At 43.8% G+C, this 16,271-nt stretch overlaps 1 protein-coding gene across 2 annotated transcripts in view; it reads left to right on the forward strand.

Annotated features, from left to right (window-relative positions):
* LMNTD1 (lamin tail domain containing 1) overlaps positions 1 to 16,271 on the forward strand; it is a 2,112,860-nt gene that overhangs the window by 916,708 nt on the left and 1,179,881 nt on the right. The gene's annotated exons all lie outside the window — the stretch shown is intronic.

A 16,271-nucleotide genomic window follows, 5' to 3' on the forward strand; every position in this document is an offset into this window, starting at 1 on the left:
TCCATATGCTGCCATTTCTGTCAATACCATCTCCCCTCGCCGGGGAATCAGGTAAGTCTTCTCCCCACGCCACCTCCCCCGAATTCCCTTCCCACCTCCACTTACCTTCTTTTTTTTTCCTTTTCGAGAGCGGACATGCTGGGAACAATTCAGTCCCCAGCGTGTCCGCACCGAGCTGCGACAGGCCATCATGGAAAGGAAGAAGGGACTATGTGTAGTCCCTTCTCCCTTTCCCTGGAGGCCATTTTATTTTTTTACTTTTTTCTCTGGCTTTTTAATGGCTGCCATGGAAAGGGAGAAGGGATTATTTGTAGTCCCTTTTCCCTTCCCATGGTGGCCATTTTATTTGTTTACTTTTTTTCCTATCTTTTAAATGGCCACCATGAAAAGGGAAAACGGACTCCCCAGTGGTCATTTTTTAGAATTCTTTTTTTTCTTTTCAGAAATGCTGGAGAGTTTTGGAACAGAAAATAACCGGCCAGAGTACTAATGCCAATAAGCCCCTGACCGCGGGCCATTACCGCCTACGGTAATGCCCCCAGGGCCTTTGTTAAGGCCCTTGCTATGCTCGGGCCTGTAACCATGGGCCCCAGGGGCAATTCCTTAGGCAGCAATGGCCCGCAGTCTTGGGGTTCATTGCCACTATATTTACATTGCTTTCCTTACATGTTTCCTATTGGAATGTCACATTACAAACGTGGTGCATGTACTATTAATAAACAAACATTTACTTTATTTCTTCCATAGGGGACCGTCTCTTTCCACAGCCTGTAATTCATGTGCTAGGAAGGGAGTTACATTTGCATTCTGCTACTTGGAGTTTTTCACCCATTATAAATCTAGAGCCTCATACATCAAAGTGTGCCAGAGCTACTCAGTGAAGTAACTTAATGGAAAATGTTGGGGGGACATGACATCTAAACGAAAAGGGCACCTGCCAATTGATGGGGAAAAATACCCTTGTCCCTCCCTAAAATTACACCCATGGAGCTACTTATATCTGACATGGGGCCACTTAAAATCGCTGGTTTGGTCTTCTTTCTTCTCTGGACAATGGGCGTTACTCACATCAGGGGCGTTGCTAGGGGGGGGCTATAGCCCCTGATCTTTTGGTTGTAGCCCCGGATAGAATCTCAGGAGCTACAGCCAAAAGACTAGCTAGCCCCCAGTCCCAACAGTTCTGACATCAGCTTAGCCCCCTTTTCCAGACCTAGCAACTCCCCTGACTCACATAATGTGTGAGAAACGTGCATTACGCAACGAAGAACGCAAAAGCGGGCCTTCAAGAAATGGTAAGTGGGACGAGGTGGGTCAGGGAGAGGAACAAACGTCCTTAGGAGTAGAAGGGTGTGGGGGAGGAGTTCCGGGTGTGTCCCCGGATAATATAAGCAGTGAACTAGGAGAGAGATAGGGCTGTGAGTGATTTGTGAAGAGGGTGGTAGCTCCGGCCGTGGGTTTAACCCAATGTTTGAGGAGGGGTAGCCAGAGGAAGGAGGAGGAGAGATCAATTTCAGAACTTGTGCAAAGAACAGCGCAAAGCAGGAGTTTGAAATAGATGCATTTCGGAAAAAGCAGATAAAATCCTCTGGATTTACTACCCGCACGGAGTACTACAATTTCTAAGACCTCACAGGTTGACAAATTTAATAAACCAATCATTTCTTTAAAACGACCCTGCTTCGGAGTCCAACCCCCCTAAGTCTGTCTCCGCGTCCTGACTGTGCTATTCCTTATTACCTGTTGGACCTTTACCGTAGTATTGGTCTTGTCTCCGGCAGGTACGCTGAGGAGCTCGATGCTGCTCTGCCTACCAGCCTTGCTGCGTGGATCCGGGAACATACAATGATCATGATATGATATGATAGGTTATTTATAATGCGCTTAATACCCAGAGGTTTCGAAGCGTGGACCCGGGGATCGAACCTGTGTAGCTCCGTGTCGTCTTGCTTCCAAGGCGAGCACGTTGCCCCTGAGCTATCCTCCCGAGACCTGATGGCAGTGTGCCTATCTTGACGTCAGTTGGGATATGTTTGCCGGATTTCCCTCCTTAAACTGAGTGTCACACACTTTGTTCAGTCGCTGGAGGAACAGATTGGTCGAGAAGGAAATAGGGATGACCGTGATGTAGTAGGCTCTTGTTGACTTGCCGCTGTTTGTGGTTTCAGTATTTGGCACATTAACGTGTGCTTGTAGATGGGTGGACTCTGATGGGTCACGTGGTAAGCTCGTTATTGCGCAGTTCAGAAGAGTGGAGAGAGAGACAGAGAGAGAGAGAGCGAGAAAGAGAGAGAGAGAGAGTGTGTGTGTGTTAATTCGATGTTATGCTTTGCTTACACAAACGTTTTATTTTATCAGCATTGAGGGCCGCAACTGCTGAGCCCAACTTTTTGCAACTACAATGGCATTACCAATGGGTCTCTAGTGGGCCATTTGCAGGGGACAGATGTGGTGTTTTTAGGGCCAACATGATGCCCCCTGGAACCCTTCTCTGCCCCAGGCAGCCGCTCCAAATTGCCTTTCGGGAGCCCCAGCCCATATCACCAGTACTCATTCTAATCTTTTTGTTTTCTTGGGCCTTGTCTTTCTCCATTCAGCTGCTCCCCAGCCAAAGCGGCCTGAAAACCTTCATCACTTCCTTTTCGGAGCTGACTGCAGGACCTGGTGTACAGTTCTTTTCTTGTCGAAACACTGCACGGTACAGGGCCAAGTACATTTCTAGGTCATCAAGCTTGCTCGCACATTTTAAATCCCGAACTTAGTCAAATGTATCTGCACTGCCGTATTGGGCCTGCTCATGGAGGGTTATCTGCACAGAGCCCAAGACTTGCTTTGCCAACTCGTTCAGTACAGCTGTCCGACTCGGCAGAAACATTGGGCGGCATAAGGAGAAAGGGCGGGAAGATATGCAACGGCTTGACTGGAACAGACCCGAGTCGCGGTGTGGCATTGCCTCACGAGCTGAATGCAATATTCATTGCCGTATGGTACACGAAGCTGAAGGGTTGGGGTGGGGGGGAGGGGCGGTGCTACGAATAATCAACCCTGGGGCTCAGCTGGGGTGTTGACCGTTCGGCTCAATCCATTCGATATGGCTGGTTCAGCTTATTACAGCCTTGATTAGTTAAGCCCTGGGAGGCGAAGGGCAGACAGCTCCATGTGCGTGATGCCTATCCGACAAGCAGTAATCCCGCCATTCACGTCTAACATAACAAGCAATACAATAATGCTTTGCCACTTTCTTCTGTTGTAGTTCACTTCCAATCAGATCACCTTTTACAACGATTGATGAATTATTACCCACTAAACTGGGTAATAAAGACGTCTATTATTTGAAAGCTTGAACGGGGACACAATCCGAAGCGCGACATGAAAACCCAGTATTGAAAAATGAGATAAAGAGAGCTTTCTGTGCTGATAATGCGGAAAATAAGGTCCATACAGTGTATTCCTGAATCAGGGCTGACTTGGAGCAACTTTGAAGATTGCAGAAAGTTGCATTTACATTTCTCAGTGGACTCCTTAAGCCATCATTCTGGCTGATTATTGAGCATCTGCTTCCTCACATTACCCGGCTCTGCAAGAACATTCACTAGGAGGACTATATACCCAGCACTGCAAGAACATTCACTAGGAGGACTATATACCAGGCTCTGCAAGAACATTCACTAGGAGGACTATATACCCAGCTCTGCAAGAACATTCACTAGGAGGACTATATACCCAGCTCTGCAAGAACATTCACTACGAGGACTATATACCCAGCTCTTCAAGAACATTCACTAGGAGGACTATATGCCAAACCCTTTATGCATGCACTGCAGGTTGAAATCCAGGACTAACCAAGCCGGCCCCTGCCCTTAAAAAGCTGCAGGAGTTGTATTGCGAGCACAAGGGCACAGTGGGGTGATTAGGTTGTATCTGACTGTGAATTCCTTTAAGCGAGCACAAGGGCACAGTGGGGTGATTAGGTTGTATCTGACTGTGAATTCCTTTAAGCGAGCACACAGGCACAGTGAGTTGAGTAGGTTGTATCTGACTGTGAATTACTTTAAGCGAGCAGAAGGGCACAGTGCGGTGAGTAGCTTATATCTGACTGTGAATTCATTTAAGTGAGCACAATGCCACAGTGGGGTGAGTAGGTCGTATCTAATTGTGAATTCCTTTAAGCGAGCGGAAGGGCACTGTGGTGTGAGTAGTTTGTATCTAACTGTGAATTCCTTTAAGCAAGCAGAAGGGCACAGTGGGGTGAGTAGGTTGTATCTGACTGTGAATTCCTTTAAGTGAGCAGAAGGGCACAGTGGTGAGGAGGTTGTATCTGACTGTGAATTCCGTTAAGCGAGCAAACGGGCACAGTGGGTTGAGTAGGTTGTATCTGACTGTGAATTATTTTAAGTGAGCAGAAGGGCACAGTGCGGTGAGTAGGTTGTATCTGACTGTGAATTCCTTTAAGCGAGCAGAAGGGCACTGTGGGTGAGTAGCTTGTATCTGACTGTGAATTCCTTTAAGCGAGCACAAGGGCACAGTGGGGTGAGTAGGTTGTATCTGACTGTGAATTCCTTTAAGCAAGCACAAGGGCACAGTGGGCTGAGTAGGTTGTATCAGACTGTGAATTCCTTTAAGTGAGCAGAAGGGCACAGCAGGGCCATTTTAAGCAATTTTGGGGCCCTGGGCACAGACATCTTTGGGTCCCCCCTGCACCAAACCAAAGGAATTAAGTGATTAAGAATATCTGGTCGCACCCTTCCCCACTGCACCTCGCTTCATGATCCCAACCTATAAATTGATGTGCTGACTCGCAGCATGTAAAAGTAAGCATGTTTTCTCCCTTTAAATCCCTTTACCCACTTCATTCTTGCTCTAATCAGAATGATAAACAAGTAGCATTTGAAGGCCAACATTAGCAGTCTACAATGTGGTTACTTTTGTTCTGGTATAGGTACAGGAGACTTTTTATCAATAGCATTCAGGAAGTAATACAGCCTGTTGCATTAATGCAGGGCCGTATGTAAAAGGCACATGCAACCCAGAATAGACAGACTCACATTAGCTGCCTCACAGAATGCAAACGTGGTCAAGCATGGGTACAGGAGACAACTGTAAGGAAGGGGAAAGCTACACATAGCATTGCATGGATAGTGGATGCAAATTAGAAGCCACCAGGAAGGTGTCTGTATTCAGATAGACTGGGATTAGGAGTGAGACATGGTTTACAAATAGTGTTGCCATTAGAGATCAAAGGAACAAATGCCTGTGGTGTGCACTGTATCAATGCTCACTATTATAGTGGAAGCAGCACTGTAGCCATTGAAACCATGAGTGGGGCTTTTTCGAAGAACATACCCTGAGAAGGATATCACTCTGAAGGGCTGAGAATTTTGAAAGGTTTCGGGACTGGCAATTTTCAGAGGTTAGGCAATACAAGGTTAAATGAGATGCCCAGGATCACACATTGGTTAAGGGGTGAACCTAGGATTTGTGCCAACTCTGCAATTTCTGCATTTAGGAACTTTCTTTTCCAGTTCTTACCATGAACTAAAATAATCGAATTTTATCAAACTGGCTTGGAAAGTACACAAATCACATTACAAAACATGATAATTGTTTAAAACAACATGTTATGGAAGGGTGTAATGCAAAATGGGAATGGTTATAGCTTCATTCTCTCCATCATCAAGGGAAGTATATAAGTACCAGTATACCAATCAATGAGATTTAACAGATTTAATCTGGGTTTATCTTTTTTATTTTAAAGCTTTAAACACTTCCAAAACACTGGCTTGTGAAATTGTCATTTATTAACGCGCAGAAAAACCTTTGACTTTTACAAAAAAGCAAACCGTTTTTTGTGTCAAATGAGCAGACCTTAAAATATGGTTGCCCAAGGCCTACAACATCTGGTCTGCTCTGTTCTGTCTACCACACCTTCCACTCAAATGGCCTCCATAAGAAGAAAGATCAACTAATGGGCTAAATGATGCTGCCAGCATGCGAGAAGGCAAATCTCCTAGAAGACAGCATAGTGATGTAAGACATATTAGATTATTTGACCAGGATCACTGTACCGTCTGCTGGCAAATCCAGGATATAAGAATAACCGCTTTGGTTCCACAGTCTTGAATTTGGATACTTATTCACGTCTTGGACTAACAGTTTATGCTCATTATTGGGGGTGATTGCCTACGTTTTACAACACCCCATCTGAACAAGCCAATTTCTAGACCTTCATCATAGAATGACATGCTAGTTTATATAGCAACACCTATCTGGTGAGGGTACATTGCTCATAATAGCACCTTTTGTGATGCAAAACCAAATACATATGCAGACATGTTTATAAACTTCAGTCATAGGAGAGGCTCAGCCAGCCCTGCTGGAATGTGCAATTCTGATCTTGCATATAAACATATGCCTCTGCAATGAGTGCTTAACACACTCAGCTAACTTCCGCACAAGCAATATGCATTAGACATTTGGCTACTGCACATGATCAACATAATGCCCATAGGAAGGAAGGAATGCTACAAGAGTTGTACCGCAGTGAACACAGACAGCATTACATGTTGAATTGATCAGGGCAGAACAACCAACAGGCAATAGGTTTAGAGCCTCAGCAGCACGCCATCAAATAGCCTGAAGTGCTGTTCAAGTCTGCTGACAAATGGAATCTTACTTACTTAGATTAGGCAGCCTTGTAGGGCCCCCTCCAAGTTGGGGGCCCAGGGCAAATGCCCCTTTTGCCCTCCCATAAAAACATCTCCGGGGTACAGTGGTGAGGAGGTTGTATCTGACTGTGAATTCCGTTAAGCGAGCAAATGGGCACAGTGGGTTGAGTAGGTTGTATCTGACTGTGAATTCCTTTAAGCGAGCAGAAGGGCACAGTGGGGTGAGTAGGTTGTATCTGACTGTGAATTCCTTTAAGCGAGCAGAAGGGCACAGTGGGTGAGTAGCTTCTATCTGACTGTGAATTCCTTTAAGCGAGCACAAGGGCACAGTGGGGTGAGTAGGTTGTATCTGACTGTGAATTCCTTTAAGCGAGCACAAGGGCACAGTGGGTTGGGTAAGATGAATCTGACTGTGAATAGCTGATGGGACTATCGGGAATGCAATCATGGCACAGTCAACTTGGTCTGTGCCAGCCTGAAAAAAGATTGCAACATATGCAGAGCTCTCACGTTTCCCATTGCCGTTCTTGAGAAGGCCAGTCAGTCCTAGTTGTGCTTGGAATTCTTGATATTTATATTATATTTTTGTATTTCTATGGCGCTCGTACGCAAGTGTTTCAGAGCGCGACAAGGCAAGGGAGGGGAACAGGGGAGAACAAAACAGTGATCTTACTAGGCCCAGTGGCATTGAGAACGTGCAAGTGCATGGGAGAGGGGGAGGGGAAAAGTGCATGGAAGGGGAAGAAGTGGAAAGTGCGAAGCAGAGGAGAAACAGATAAATAACAATAAATAAATACTAAAGGTGACAAACAGTGGTAGTGTAGCCAGCAATTTGTAAGTGCTAGGTTTAAGGCAGCAGACAGGGTAGGTCTGATAAGTGCTGGAAGAAAAAGCGGGGAGCTGTATGGGTACAGGTACAGACCCCAGTGAAAGGGCATTGCGGGAGGGTGGCAGGGTTTGTAGGGAAACATACCACTGGATAGCCTACTCACATATGGCCAGTGGAAACTTGAGAGATTTGCAGATGCATCAGACAAGCAGATGATGTAAGAAAGGGAAGATAGGTACGCCGTGTCTTCTGTGTGTCCGCTTGAATTCTAGAAGGCACCACATTCAGAAGCATAGCAGGGGCAGCAGAATTCCACACTAAACTGGAAGAGGTTCGTCCATTTTTATGTCCAAAGACAAAGGGGCAAAAGACACATTCATGGTTCAATCGGGCAGTAACTTGCCTAGGACAAGGTAGTCTGATGTGGAAGTTTTTAGGATTGCTCGAGTAAGGCAGTGCAACACATTCACTACCTCCCTTGGCTTTTATTTGCCTTCCTTCTTTTGCACACTACACTAATAAGTGTGACAGGCATCATATTCCTGTACGTTCATATGTCTGGCGAGAGCTTTCGCTGTTAGCCTGGGTCAAAGCACATAAAAAAGAAAAAGGAAAATTACGAACAAAAGGGCCCAGGGGTTTGCAATGGCAGACATGCTGGGTCAGGGTTTTCATTTGTGATTTCAGCACAGTGATCCCTAGGGCCAGTGCTACAATAAGGCAATGTTAAGCCGCCACCTAGGGTGCCATCAGTAGAGGGTACCAAAATGGCACTTTGCCTGAGGTAGCCTTAATCATTGACCTATCCAGAATGGTATTTTTGATTGTTAATAAACCATACCAAACCTTATTGTACCAATAACAACCTTATTGTACCAATAACAATAAGTTTGCAATTGAATTAATGTGGTCATAGTAGGTACACTTGTATTCAGTGTACAATTATATACAGAAAAGTATCACAAATCGCATATTACAGAAATCCATGCAATGCTTCAACTCGCCGACACTTGTTTCGCATACTGGGCTTCTTCGAGGCTATATGAAATTAACATCATATGTCTAAGGCAATTTCATTGATTATCTGGCTTTATTCTGGTGGTACTCAAGGCAAGGAGGGACGGAGATGTCAATAGGAAAAATAATTAGAGGGGAAATTGAGCAGGATCCAGGGGGAAATGTCAAAAAACCTGAACGAAGTAAAGCACCTGTTGTTGACGACACATTAGCTCTAGCTGGAACTGCCGCTGGGTGGGGAGAGTAGGTTGTATATCAGGGAGTGTAGGCTGGTCCGACTGGAGTTGGAGGGTGCTTTGAAGTTAGCAGAGGCAGAGCATAAGAGGTCAGGTTCTATGGCTTCGCTGAGGGTACTGACAGTTGCACACAAAAAATTGGAAGAACACCTACCTGACAGGTCTGCACAGGCGTTGGTGAAAAGCACGCAATACTCCTATGCCAATGGCAATCGATTACTGCAATCAAAATTGAAGGAGCATAGAACACAAAACAGCATATCAGCCTTAAATGATGGTCAGTGGGGTCTACATTGGGAAGAATCAGACAAGATGGAAATATTGCAGAGGCACTTTACATCTGTATTTGCGGGGGAAGCCCTTTCAGAAGAGGCACAAGTACAGTACTGAAGGGAGGCCGCAGTCCCGCGCTTGACAAGTAAGTTGAGGGAGGCACTAGAGTGACCCATATTAACTAGCGAAAATTAATGGGCAGTTAAATCCCTGAAAATGGGTTCACAGCATCGTTTCACAAGAACGTACAGGCTTTTCTCGTCCCACACCTGATGACCCTGTTCAATTCGTTCCTGGGATCAGGGTGGGTGACTCCTGCAATAGGGAAATGTACAATGATCCAGCCTGTTGTGACAAATACCACACAATCACCGTAAACAACTAATGACTCCAAAACATTTTGGCTCGCATTTGATGGAGGCCTTGCCTACCGTTGTGGATTGTGATCAAACTGGTTTTATAACGGGACAGGGCACCCATGATAATATAAGAAGGGTCCTGGACATAACTGAAGTGAGCCACAGGGAAGAGGAGTAATTGGGGGTAGTGGCGCTGGACGCTCATAAGGCATTTGACTGGGAGGATTGGTGCTACATCTGCCATACCTTTGAGGCCTTTGGGTTTGATATTAACTTTATTTGGATGGTTCTCGCTAACTATCAGGAACAGTCAACCTCACTCGTGGTTAATGGGGCAGAACCTCCAAACCTAGCTATAACCAAGGGGGACTTGGCAAGATGGCCACTGTCTCTGCTGCTGTTTACACTGACAATGGAGTCGTTTGCCTATCGCATTATGAACGATAGGGGAATCTTGGGGGTGTCCTTGTGGGGAGGGAATATACAATCTCGTTGTATGCAGATGATGTTCTCTTGCCTCTGGTGAACCCCTGTTAGGCCCTGCAGGCCACGTTGTTAGAAATGTCGGCCTTTCAGGAGGTGGCAGGCTTCACAATTAACTATGACAAATTGCACGGACTGGTCATTTCATTGAGTCCTGAGAAGCGAGGAGAGCTGGCGGCTCTTTCTCTGATACAGTGGACTCAGATATCTATTCCTTACTTAGGGGTTCATATCCCAAACATGATTCCCAAGGTGTACCAATGTAAGTTCCCCTCCATTTTCTAGGACCTGGCTGAACACTTAACTAGATAGAGTGGGCAGGAGAAATCCTGGTTTGTCAGGATAAGTGCTGTTAAGATGAACCTGATCCCCAGACTCTTGTATTACTGTATATGGGTGAAGGCATCTCTCGCCTGACTTACATGAGAAAATGGGAAGAGTCTCTGGGAGTTTCAATAGACAATGAGGCGTGGCAACATATATGGGCCCAGGTGTATAGGTCTTACCGCTGTGCTACAGACAGGGAGAGTGTATACAAAGTTTTTGATATCGTTGGTATCTCATGCGGCAGAGATTGCATCACATGAAAGCTGAATATTCTGCTGATTGCTGGTGGGGGTCCAATGTGATGGATTCCCTTGTTCATATGTTGTGGGGAGTGGAAAGCCTGCTCTTTTTTGGAAGGGGGTGCTGGCCAATAGTAAAGAGATCACAGGCATCCAACTTTCGATGGAACTGCTGGTGTTTTTGTTGGTGGATACAGGAGGTGGGATGTTTCCATTGACAGGGCATATGGCGTCATTTATAGGACACATGCTGCTGGCTGCTAGACTGGCCATTGCCCAGAAATGGAGGAATTCTGAGAGTCTTGTACTTCAAATGTGGTGGTTGAGGATCTGGGACATTCTGGTGTCATAAAAAATCACGGCTTTGTGTGAAGGTAGATACACGAAATATGTCTCTATATGGAAGCCATTTATGGACTATGCGGAGAGGCGGTGGCGAAGAGTCCCCTTCTCAGACATTTCTAGCCACTGTAATTCTGCAGTTCATGCGTCGGAGGTACTTTTTGGGGAGATTTACATTGTTCTGTGCCTTTGAACTAATGCTCTCTGGTGTTGCTCGCAGTCTGTTAAATAAAAATTGTTTGAAAAAAGGAATGTCCAATGTTCGTTGTCCTTAATCTGTTCCATTTATTCCCCTCCACAACCTGGTCAAAATGTCCCTCAAACTCACCCCATTCTAAGAAGCTCACTGCTTCCTGTCAATTCTGATTTCTTATCTATTGTATGTTCTTTTGTGATCAAAAGAGCATTGTTCCTTCGGAATAAATATAAATAAATAACACAATATAAATAACTCTGCGCACTCCTTAAGCATCACTCTGGCAGCCTTCACAGTCAACCATGCACTTTACGTTAGCATACAATAACCAATGCTCTGGATAAATGACAAAATAGCAAAATCTTACACAGACAGCCTTACTTTTTCAGATCTGCACGCATCAATATTGCAACAAAGCATCCTTGCCTTGCCATTTGTCAATCACCTAGCCACTGCTTGGATCCATAAATGCTAAGAAACTGTGAAAAAGGAAGAAGTTGTGGTATCCACGACTCAATATCATAGCATAACCGAGCACAGCAAAGAGTTTCACTCATTCTTATTTAGGGAAGCACTCTGAATGGCCCAGGTAACATTGGTAAATGAGCAGCTAGCAGGGCAGGACATTGACGTCAGTCTGCTATGCTTTAATCGCTGATGCAGTGATTAGCTGCTGAGAGAATATATCTGCCTGTCAAATTTAGTGATATGGGATTTGAGGGAGAGCCACTGCAAGGTGGCAGCCTCAGTGGACCACTAATGGAAGAGCACAAGGAGACAGAGTTTTGTCCCTAAAATCATGAAATCTGCCCCATTATAAGTCATCCTTTTTTAAAATAGTGTGAACTTAATAACTTCTAAGGACTCGACGTTCTGCAGTTAAGTCACAGTGGGATTACAAACGTTGTATATAAGCAGTGATCCCATGATTTTAACACCCCTCTGCAAATTAGGCACTTGACCACATACCTTATGAGCTCTACTTGATACACATATTCAGGTTTTGGCTTTTTTAAGGACTAAAGTTCTACTGTCTGATAGTGTTTAATTGAAAAAATACACACATCCCATAGTAAAGCAACCTGCCAATATGTAAATACGTATATAAATATGCTAAGCCAAACGATTATTATTGTACCTTTAATTTCCACATTCTGGATGGAAAAATACAGGTCTTGGAATGCTAAATGATGATAGCATGAAAAATCTCAAATGAAAACACGGGGCCTTTTGTTTTGTATTTATGCACGGTTTATTACAAACCTTATATACGAAATCACACATATCAAATATAGTAGTGGGACTTAAAAATTGCTACATAATACATACATTCATTGTTTCTTTCCACTTATGAAATAGTTTTGAATACCATAAAAGTCAATAGAAAAATATATATTCACATGCATATTAAAAGAGAGCACATCATGAAATCATCCAATTATCCATCAGTTCCTCAAAATACACAGTTACAATTTAAAACTCCTCAATTAATTTCAAAACCCTTAAAAAGGCCACAGCCTTAATTAGCAGGGATATTGGTTTACCAGATAAAATTCAATACCAAAAAAACGTAGTATTTAAAATCCTGAAATCATGGACATAATCACTAAAGAAATGTGCCCCTCGTCTCCTGGAAGAAAGGGCAAAAAATAAATATGTTCATAATCGCCTCTACATTATTGCTACACAATCTACACAAGTTGTTAACACTGATAGGGCCGGATAGCACCTCTTTTCTTATTCTCCATGGAGGGATCGATAAAAAGTTTATAGGAGCTTTGTGAGCCACAAGTTTCAATCCAATCAAGGTCAAAAATATGTTTCTTTGCTTGTTAACTAGGGTTCCAAGAGGTATATTCTTATCTATCATGAGTTTAGCACACCTCCTTTTAAAGCATATTAGACATCCTGGATTATGATTCTCCATTTGTTGATTAATTACAGAATAGGGAGAGTCAGATTTTGATGTGACAAGTTTTCTATACAATGCCAAAACTTTCCAGGTAACAATGCATGACATGGATAATAATCCCATTTTGCATCTTATTATTGTCATTGGCACACAGTTCGGCATGCTCAGCGCTTGCCGACATGTTAACCCATCTAACCTGCAAAACTCGAAGTTCTCTGAAAACTCGGTTATCTCTATCCCGTGTAAAATTGCGGGTAGTACTTTAGTATTATAGTAGGTGATAAGCGGAGTCAAGGTGAATCTGCAGTATTTTTTTTAACCTATGAATAGCATCTGAGCACCCAGTTTGGCTCCCTTTTCATTTCGTTTTGATTCTAAAATAGCCTTTTGGGTGGGTCTTATAAGGGACGGGGGGTTTGGGGGGGGCTTTTATTTAAAAAGGCCATGGAGGGGCCGTGTTACAATTGCCCTTAGACACAAACAGGCCACCTGAATGTAGTTTTAGTCATTGGAAAACAAAGGTGTAAATGCAGGCGTAATTGTCTGTTCGCTCTAGTTTTTTTCACTGCGTAGTAAATCTCTGAGATTCCCGGAGCATCTCTGAGATTCCCGGAACATCTCAGAGATTCCCGGAGCATCTATGAGAGTCCTCCGAGCCTCTCTGAAATTCCCAAAGCATCTCTGAGATTCACAGAGCATCGCTGAGACTCCCGGAGCATCTCTGAGATTCCCAAAGCATCTATGAGACTTCTGAGCATCTCTGAGATTCCCAAAGCATCTCTGTGATTCCCGGAGCATCTCTGAGACACCTCTGAGCATCTCTGAGATTCCCGGAGCATCTCTGAGATTCCCAGAGCATCTCTGTGATTCCCGGAGCATCTGTGAGACTCCTCCCAGCCTCTCTGAGATTCCCAAAGCATCTCTGAGATTCACAGAGCATCGCTGAGACTCCCGGAGCATCTCCGAGATTCCCAAAGCATCTATGAGACTTCTGAGCCTCGCTGAGATTCCCAAAGCATCTCTGAGATTCCCAGAGCATCTCTGTGATTCCCGGAGCATCTCTGAGACACCTCTGAGCATCTCTGTGATTCCCGGAGCATCTCTGTGATTCCCGGAGCATCTCTGAGATTCCCAGAGCATCTCTGTGATTCCAGGAGCATCTCTGAGACTCCTCTGAGCATCTCTGAGATTCCCGGAGCACTCTGAGACTCCTCTGATGCTGTTCCTGGCGTTCTAATAAGAGTTAGGCGGTGGGCATTTTCTGGGGAGCTTGGGGGGGATCTCTTCATGGTGCGTGGTGTGTTCTTAGGTATCTAATCTTTTGTGGGCCTCTTGGAATTGTAGTTTGATAGGTATATCTGCTATGAGCAAGACCGTTTTCAATTTAAAACATTTAACCTTCTGGCTCCAGGCATAAGGTCACTGGCCTTGAGTTGCATCTGCTCTGCCTGACCCACATTGCTTTCACAAGCGTTTCCTGTTGGGGTGGCAATGCGCATGTTTGACTTGCAGTACTTTGTTTGGTGGGGACACTGGACTGCATGTGTCAGAGTTCATCTTTTGACTTCAGAGTGCTGTTGAGGCCTCTGTACTGATGGATCCAGAATGCTTTATGGGACATGCAGTGTTGTTGAGGAATTTCTATAGAACTATGTGCCTGGTATGTCACATGTTGACATAGATTTCGCTCCCTCTGTCTCACTTCAGATCTTCGTCTTTCTATGTGGGTGATGTGCACATTGTCAGGTGTGCATTTGTTAAATACTACATTGACAAGTGCACACATATTCAAATGTATTACATGCATACTTATAACCCGTATTCAGTCGATTAAAATCAACTCTGAAAACACTGTCTACATCCAAAAACAGTTTTTTCATTCCCTATGGAATATGAAACATGTTAGACTGAAGGGACGACTACAAAGTTTCCCACTTGTTTAGTCGTTGCATGTAGTTGGGTTTCAGCATTATAATGTTTATCCCTATATTTTCCAGGCCATCTAATGGATATAGGCAGTGTTTTCTGAGTCAATTGTAACACTAAAACTATGGTAAAAAATGATTTCTGAAATACAATTGAATATGTTTGTACTTGAGTGTAGTACTGAAAGGGAGATTAAGACGCACGGTGCATACGAGGGGGCATGGTGATATACAGGCTATATAGGCTGGGCAGCCTACTCCGATGTAACCAATGAATTGGCTTATTGGTTTCTGGGGTCACTATAGTATTTATTTACATCTGTGCGATTGTTAAAGCCAATCCAGCCCTTGCTGACAGCTGCACAACCTAAGGAAGAAAAAAAGATGTATGGGGTGGTAGTTTGCAAAAGCTGCTATTTAAAAAACAAAAAGTTGCTTTGATTAATTTTAATAACATTGTACGCTAGAGAAAGCGTCTGCCTACAAATTGACCCAGCATCTGCCCACAACGGCCAGAAAATTGAATGAAGTTCAACCATTCATTATAAAGCACCCAAATAGGAAAACAAGATCTACACTTCTTCGCGCTAGGCCGCATTTACTGCCCACAAATGAGATCCTGCAGATAAGAGGAGTCTCTGCGACTAACAGTTGTCGCTTTTGCAACTCAAATCAAACTATTGAAATGTTACTGCACCTTCTGCTATCAGGCCCGGGCACAAATCAATACAGAACCCCATACTTGAAGAGCTGTGGTGGGAGCGATTAATAGGGGGCCTTAGACCTTCATGGGCGATAGCAGATACTAACATTTTGGACCTAATTTTTTAGGACAAAGTAACGGAGCTCTTGCCAGTGGCTTAGAGCCCTTTTTTCATTCTACGATTTTCACAACTTTAGAGGGTGCTGCCTCTCCTGTTAACCTCTGATTTACTGTTTCTTTTCTTTTAAATTGCTACTTACTCTATTTTTTCTTCTACTTTATTTTCTTCTTTTTTCTTCTGCTTTCTTCTTTTTCATCACCTCTTCATTTTGGATTGATTTAACTACTTGCTTGTAAAAATCACTTTGGTGATTGAAACTCGTAAAAAAATAAATAAAATGATACAATTATTTCTAATAATCACTTTCAGTATATACACTAGCCATAATAACAGCGTTTCTCTTGTCTTCCTGAGCAAAGCATCTTATCAAAACCTGGAATAACCATATACATTATTTTCTAATATGTTATCCTTCCGAGATGAACAATCATCCACTCCGATTGTACTCTTTCAAAATACCCCTGTGAGAAAGGGAAGGGTGACAAATAGGAAACAGTGAAAAGTCAAGCCTGCTTTGCATAAAATCAAAGAGAATTTTAGAAGCATAAGAATGACAGCAGATCTTTTTACATGACAAATATGTATATTTCTCTACAGCTTTAAAGAAATAGAAGCCTGCTCAGTTGCTGCTGCCACGGTTATTGTAT

The sequence above is a fragment of the Ambystoma mexicanum genome, chromosome 12 (genome assembly GCF_040938575.1).
Source record: "Ambystoma mexicanum isolate Mex_15411 chromosome 12, UKY_AmexF1_1, whole genome shotgun sequence".
Taxonomy (NCBI): domain Eukaryota; kingdom Metazoa; phylum Chordata; class Amphibia; order Caudata; family Ambystomatidae; genus Ambystoma; species Ambystoma mexicanum.